The sequence below is a fragment of the Morus notabilis genome, unplaced genomic scaffold (genome assembly GCF_000414095.1).
Source record: "Morus notabilis unplaced genomic scaffold, ASM41409v2 Scaffold1568, whole genome shotgun sequence".
In the NCBI taxonomy this organism is placed as follows: domain Eukaryota; kingdom Viridiplantae; phylum Streptophyta; class Magnoliopsida; order Rosales; family Moraceae; genus Morus; species Morus notabilis.
Window position 1 is genome coordinate 300,842 of NW_010368046.1, and position 7,908 is coordinate 308,749.

Consider the following 7,908-nt stretch of genomic DNA (forward strand, 5'->3'; position numbering starts at 1 on the left):
TGGTATGGCCGGATTTTGAGGGGGAGAGAAAAGCTAGGGAAAAAAAATGAGGCTTATCCTATGGTGGTTCCTTTTATAGGCACTTGGAAATTATTTTTTTAACACCACATCAACTCTCTCAATCAACCAAATTTTGGTTCAATTTCCCCCAATCTTGGCCGGTTATGGAAGGAGAAAAGGAGAAGCCAAAATTGCCATTAATTCCCCTTCAACCACTACCATCCCATCACCTTAACTTGTAGCCTTCTAACATACCTCAACATATAACCAAAATTTTTGGATATAACTTCCTAAGGATGGCCGGCCAAGTGAAGAGAAAAAGGAGAAAAAAACTAATCATTAGTCCTATTCACCTCTCTCATCACATCTCATCAAATCACACACACTAACCTACACCTTGTACTTTTGTCCATTCCCTTAACTTACTCATTAAAACTGTCCAAAATTATACTGACAGTTATTTTCTCTTGTATACGGGTTTTGGATGCTAGGTTGTACTGTGCTGGGAGATTTTTAAAATTAAGATTCTCTAACTGTATCTATACTGGAAATTCTTCCGTTTTAAAGTACGGTGAGAATTTATCGATCGAATTTACTTGATCGGAAAAATGTGAACTTAACGTGAAATCTGCTACAGAATTTAGGAATGCAGATGTTAATTTCATAAATCCTTCAACCACAAAATGTACATAGTATAATGATTTTCCAGGAAAATCCTTGACTCAAATACATGAATTACATTATTAAAATTCTGAGATTTTCTTAGTCACTACAAGAAGTGGTAGCCACTCTCACCTAGACTTGACATGAGTTTCTTTTATAATGATGTACAGTGAGAAGTGATAAACACTCTTAGTAGACTTTACTTTGACATTCTATGTACTGTGAGAAGTGATAGCCACTCTCACCTTGACCTCACTAGGCATTTTACTGATGTATTATGGGAAGTGGTAGCCACTCCCAACGGATATGCTGATATATGTATATGATACGGGAAGTGACAAACACTCCCAACAGTTATGATTAAAAAGTTGTGAAATCAAGCTTATATGAGATTAAAAGTTTATGCATAAATGAGAGCAAAATTCTATTTATGAATCAAGAATGTATGTCTAAATGAAATCATGCATCAACTAAACAAGATTTCATGTATCCTTACCATGATACGATTACATTTCGCATACAACAGACGCAATTTTACATGCAGAGAAAGATAGAAAACTTACATAGTATTTTCTTTTAATGAAGGATCATGGTTTGACCACTAGATGAAGCGGCTCATGAATAGCCGGAGGTTGATTGGACGATTCAGATAGTCAAGATGAGACAGTTGCTACAAGCGCAGCAACAAGAGATGAACGTTTTGTGTGAACAGCTAGCACGTCAGAATCAGGTACCACCAGCTGGAGGCGAACCAGCCTACGAAAACCCACATGCACAGGAAGATCCTCCTATAGCCGGCGTTCAAAACAATCAGGAGATACCGCCTGCACTGATCCCACCTGCAGAAGCTAAAGGACAAAACCACCACCTAATAGAGGATAGGCGTTGGATCTCAATCTTAGAAAGGTTCCGTCATATGAAAGCGCCCGAATTCCATGGTTCCACAGACCCTATAGAAGCCGACAACTGGCTAACCAATGTTTAAGTAGTCATGAACCTTATGAGGTTGAATGACCAAGAGAAGGTCCTATGTGCCTCTTACATGCTTGAGAATGAGGCTCACCGATGGTGGTAGGCAGTGAAGCTGAAAAGGGACGTCGATGAGATGACTTGGCAGGACTTTATTGAGGAATTTAATGAGAAGTACTTCAATCTAGACAACATGTCCACCAAGGAGGATGAGTTTAATAATTTTCGTCAAGGAAATTTGTCTGTAGTAGATGCAATGTAGAAGTTCAAGCAACTAGCTCGCCTATGCCCACACATGGTGACCTCAGAGCGAGAGGAAGTTAGGAGGATGATGAAGATGTTTAGAACTGACCTCATTGTGGTAATTAACGGCGGAAGCAGACCGCCTACGACTGTGGAAGACGGTGTTGGTCGAACAATTCGTGCAGAATACTGGGTCAACCAAAACAGGGAAGAAATGACTAAATTCTTCCAAGCCAAGAAAGAAGAAAAGGCTAAAGAGAAACAAAACCCGGAAGCCCAATCAAAAGGGCCGAGTGGTGACCCAGGCCAAGGTAACAAGCAGCAGGGACAAGGCCATATTAAGAAGTACGTGAATTTCAACTTAGGGAACCAGAAAGGCCAACCTCAGAAAAAGAACAACGCCGGGCCAGTTAACAACAATCTCCCCGATTGTAACAAGTGTAGAAGGAAGCATCTGGGAGAATGTAGAGCTGGGATAAGTGGCTGTTACATATGTGGGAAAGAGGGCCATTTTGCCAGGGATTGTTATTCCAACCCCCAGAATCGAGCAAGTCAGAATCAACAGAGGACTCAGAATCAGTTGAGAGCTCTTGGAAACCAGCTACATGCAATCCAAGCCACGATCGACGGACCCCAAATTTCTCAGAGAAGATTAGAAACATTAGAACCCCAAGCTCGTATCTATGCCTACACTAAAGGAGATGCAGCAACTGGAACTTCCGTAGTGGTGACAAGTCATCTTCCTGTAGCCAACCATGATGCTTACGCTTTATTTGATTCCGGAGCAACACATTCATTTGTGTCATCTAAGATTATGAAGCATCTAGATAGTGTAAAAGATAGAATAAATCAACCATTTAGGACTGCCTTGCCCTCCGGGGAGATCTTATTGTCTGATTATTAGTTACGAAATGTTCCAATAATTATTTGTGGGAGAACATTGTACATGAACTTGATAGTCATTAGTATGAGTGATTACGACGTCATTTTGGGAATGGACTTCCTGAAAAAATATAACACCGTCATCGACTGCAGAAGCCGGAAGGTCACGTTCAAACCACATGAGGAAGGAGAGTTCACTTACACAGGGACATCTCAAGAGTGGCTAGTGTAGATTGTGTCTGCAATGAGAGCAAGTAAGATGTTGGCTAGCGGATGCATTGGATATCTGGCCAATTCGGTGGATAAGTCTAAAGAGATTAAGTTGGGACCGGATGATATTCCAATAGCCAAACAATTCGTGGAAGTCTTTCCAGAAGAATTATCGGGACTACCACCAGAGTGAGAGATCTCTTTCAAGATTGAATTGATGCCAGGATCATCATTAGTTTCTAAGGCACCATACCGGATGGCCCCGGCCGAGCTTAAGGAGCTTTAGGTGCAACTACAATAGTTGATAGATAAAGGTTTTATCCGCCCGAGTTATTCGCCATGGAGAGTGCCAATTTTGTTCGTGAAGAAGAAAGACGGTACACTAAGGATGTGTATCGACTATCGGGAGTTAAAGGGAGCTGAGAATAAATTTCTAGGCCGAATTGGGCCTTAATATCATAACAAGTCCAATGAGGTAGATTATGGAGAATAAGTTACTAGATTAAGTAATTGATTTTCAATCTAGGCAAGTGGATGATAAGGGCAATTAAAGAAAATAAGATTTTTAGGATTTAATAAATTGATCCTTATAGTAAATTATCCTTCATTAAAGGAGAGGAATACATGCCTTAAGGAAATGGTTAGATTTCCTTCATAAGCTGCTAAAGTAGAATAGCAAACGATAGTTAATTTCACACTCTCAATGGGTGTTCATTTTCAGAAGTAAGCAAGTAAGAGAATAAGTTGTTTGGCGGAAAGTGGATTCCGGCTCTGTAAAATCAAGTAAGTAGGAATCTCGCCTACAGTATGAATACATTTTAAAGGAAAAGTTACACATGTTATATATGCATGCTTATGCTTTATGTATTGTATGCGATGCCATGTCATACTGCATACACCTTAATAAGTCAAGAGAAACTTATAAGAATAATCTCAGTTGAGTGTCGTACCAGCCTCTGAGAGGGAGGTAACTCAGGCTCCGCAAGGGAGAAGGAAAAATAATATAATAATGTCCTCTGAGAGGGAGGCATTCAGTTCAGTAATAATCACGGTGTAGTGGGGGACCTTGCAAACCCTCACGTCCCGATGATTACGCCCAAGTGGTACGAGCACTCGAGCCCATAAGTAAGTAAGATAAGATCAGATAACAAGAATTTAATAAGACATGATCATAATTAAGCATAATTGGCTCATGCATATTTATTCATGTGAACTTACAGTTATTTTACGAGAGATAGTTCCTACTTACTGAGTGAAAGCTCATCATAGAATATTTATACTGTAGGTAGGCAACCTGCATATAATACTTGATGGACTGATAGCGAATAGACGAATGATGTGGAGATCGGAGAATAGATACCGCTCACAAATATTTCCGCAATCAGTTTTACAATATAAATAGTTTTGCTAATTATGATTCTAAAACTATGTGTTAAATGGTTTTGTGGATTATGGCTGTTAGTAAGTAAGACTTACGGAGTAAGTATATACATATAGATATATTTCTATGCTTTGAAAAACATATATATTAAGGTTTGAATATTTTGATTAAGAAAGCATTTCGTTACATATGTCTACTATAAGACTTTAAAAAAAAATGTTCTATAAATTTTAAAAAATTTCAGTAAGTACAAGTAAATTTTAAGTTACAGTGACGGCCGCTAAAGAGGATCGTCACAGGTCGTTCTAAACTAAGAGAGTACTTGTATGATAAATAAATAAATAAATAAATAAATATAAACATGAAAAAAGCTTCATCTGTAGCATCTTTCTTATATGATGCATGACGGTGAAAAATACAACACAAAAATATATACGTAAAGGACTTATTTATTATACTTCTAATTCGACTTTTTCTTTCTTCTGGTGTCCCATCATTAAAAAGTACAATTAACAATATATAGTTATAAAGATTCCCACTCCACTTCGTATTATACTGTTAATATTGTTTTTGAAGAAAATTGATACGATGTGTTTAAAGCGAATTTGATTTTAAAAGTTTTATATAAATTAAAAATCGCACTACTTTTATGGAAAATAGTCTAAAAACGCGAAGAAATTTACAAAATAATATCTTTTCACATTCATTTACTCCCTGCCAACTTGAGTGAGCACCTTCAACAACTTGACTAAGTCAATTGATGAAATAATTCGTTTTGGTTAATCATGCATACGACAAAATAAAAGATGATCATTAAATTTAAATATGACTGATGTTTGTAAATATTTCATACATATGGCTTAACGTGGTTGTGTAATGACATTCTTGACCTGAATAATTATATTTAATTATTTATGAGTTACGGTTTTTTGTTATCATTAATATTAAAGTAAATACAAAGTTATATTAATATCATTAAAATAAAAATAATAGGCAATGTATTAAGTCTGACAGCTATACAGTTCAACAAATGTAATTTTTTCATATACCCGTATAATATTGTTTGTACATATTTTTAACGCTCAGTTTTGCTCAAGTGGAATACTCAATGTTACATGTATTGGATTATATATATTGAATGTTACACTACATCAAACTGAGTGTTATACACATGCGAACGTCGTGTTTTAAAGGCATATGAAAAAGTCACAAATGCCTGATTAGTTCGTGTATTGAACTTAAAGAGAATTCCAAAGATAGTATTTAAAAATGGGAAAAATAGACAAAAAACAATGTCAGTAAAATAAAAATATCATAATTATACAATGTAGGATTGAACATCAATTGAAAATAGAAAGTTTAGTTGGTATGGACCGAAACTTTGTTTCGGAAAATGTAAAAGTGAAGTTGAGCCAACTTTCTGCGTGTTCAGTGAGTTTTCAACCAATGCGAGATCATTTTTTAGCGGTCGGCTTCTAGCGCTTCTCAGTTTCAGTAACAATTAAGGGTGTAAAAATCTCAAGATGAGAACTTACTTGGACCAGCGACAGTAGAGAGAACAAAAAATATTGGAGGGTTGATGAAGCTGTCAGTTGCTTCTTCATTTGTTCTTTCTGTTGCATCGTCCCCCCAAAACAACGTGTTTCCTTCTCTCTCGAAATAGTTATGCCTCGCCTTCTCTTGCCGTCACTACCACGCCTCACCTTTCTCGTTGCCGTTTGTAATACTCGAGAAATTCATGAGTATAAATCTTGAAGTTAATCAAGATTTAGATGATAACGTTTTTAATGAGATACATGACTTATCGATGTATTTTGTAATGAGATACATGACTTATGTCACACATTTGTCGAATTTTAATATTGATAAATAACTACTGGATTATGTTAATCCTTTTCCTACTATTAAAACAAAGCTCAAGGGAATGCTTCATCAACTAGCAATCAAACAAAGCTTTGAATTTATAGCTCTCAAATCAAGTGGCTGGCCGTTTCTTTGCCGTTGTGTACCTAGGTGGCCGTGAGAGAGCTTGGTCGAAATATATGAAACGTGCAATATCCTTTTTCCTACTATTAAAACAATGTTTAAGGGAGTGTTGCATCAACTAGCAATCAAACAAAGTTATGAATTTATAACCCGCAAATCAAGTGGCTGGCCATTTCTTCCTAGTTACAGTGTTGTAACTGCGTATCGAGAAATGTGTACCTACGTGGCCGTGAGAGAGCTTGGTCGAAAGGCATGAAATGTGCAATATCATTTTCCTACTATTAAAACAAAGCTCAAGGAAGTGTTGCATCTACTAGTAATCAAATAAAGTTTTGAATTTATAGCTCTCAAATTAAGTGGTTGGGCAAGTCTTTGCAGTTACAGGATTGTAACTGCATAACTAGGTGGCCGTGAGAAAGTTATATCCAGGCCATAGGAAAAAAGAGATTGACAATTTCATCACCAAAGCTGCTCAATATCTTGAAGACGTACAAATGCCTGATGGATCTTGGTATGGACACTGGGGAATTTGCTTCATTTACAGTACATGGTTTGCCATTAGAGGCTTGAATGCAGCTGGCAAGTACTCCCACAATTGCGACGCTATTTGTCGAGGCGTCGACTTTTTACTTAAAACACAAAGAGACGACGGCGGTTGGGCAGAAAGCTACACTTCATGCACAAACAAGGTGAGTGAATAACTGCTAGCTCCTCGTGAATTTCTTCTTCTACTTTTTCCTTCTGGTTTTTCAAAACAAAATGGAGAGATATTTTTACTGAGAATTAAATTAATCACTGTAATTTAGTAAAGAAAATTTCAAACAAGCCTAGGCAAAGTCTTCCTAGACTCGAATAAGGAAACAAAAAGAAGAGATCATATGAAGAACCAACAAATTAAGCCAAAAAGAAAAAAGGACAAAATAAAAGGAAGTACCTTAAGAATATACATAATATACGTATACACACATTATACCTATTACTAAAGGAGGTAGGTGTGACGACCCTCCTATGAGGCCGCCACTGTAACTTAAACTTTAACTTGTACTTACTGGGGTTTCTTAAAATTTGCGGAACATTTTTTTTTTTTTTAATATAAGAAATAATACTTTCATAATTTGTAACAATAATTTCAAATAAGTGAATCACTAAATTTCTTAAAGCTTTTCTTAATTTCAGTTAAGATAAAACGTTCTAAAAATATCTTTCAAACAGAGCAGCATTTGAACTCTTATTTCAAATGCTCTTTAAAAGCCTTTCTAAAACTAGCCAATTCAATCGGGCCATTTAATTTTGACTTTAAAACGGATTTCGTGAGAAATCTTAAATTCAAGTACATCTTAAAGCCCTTTTAAAATCAATCGTTTAAATCGTCATGTTTAAAATTTGTTTATTTGTTGCATGCTCTGTTGCAACGTTCTAAAACTTAAACACTCAAAACGAGGGTTGTTAGCTACAACCTCGGTTTCCTTAACATACATATGTACCTATACTTTTTAAACATACATGCTTGAAACCTTTAAATCATATATACATATACATGATTTTTCTTAAACTTACTGCGGAAGATAACTGCG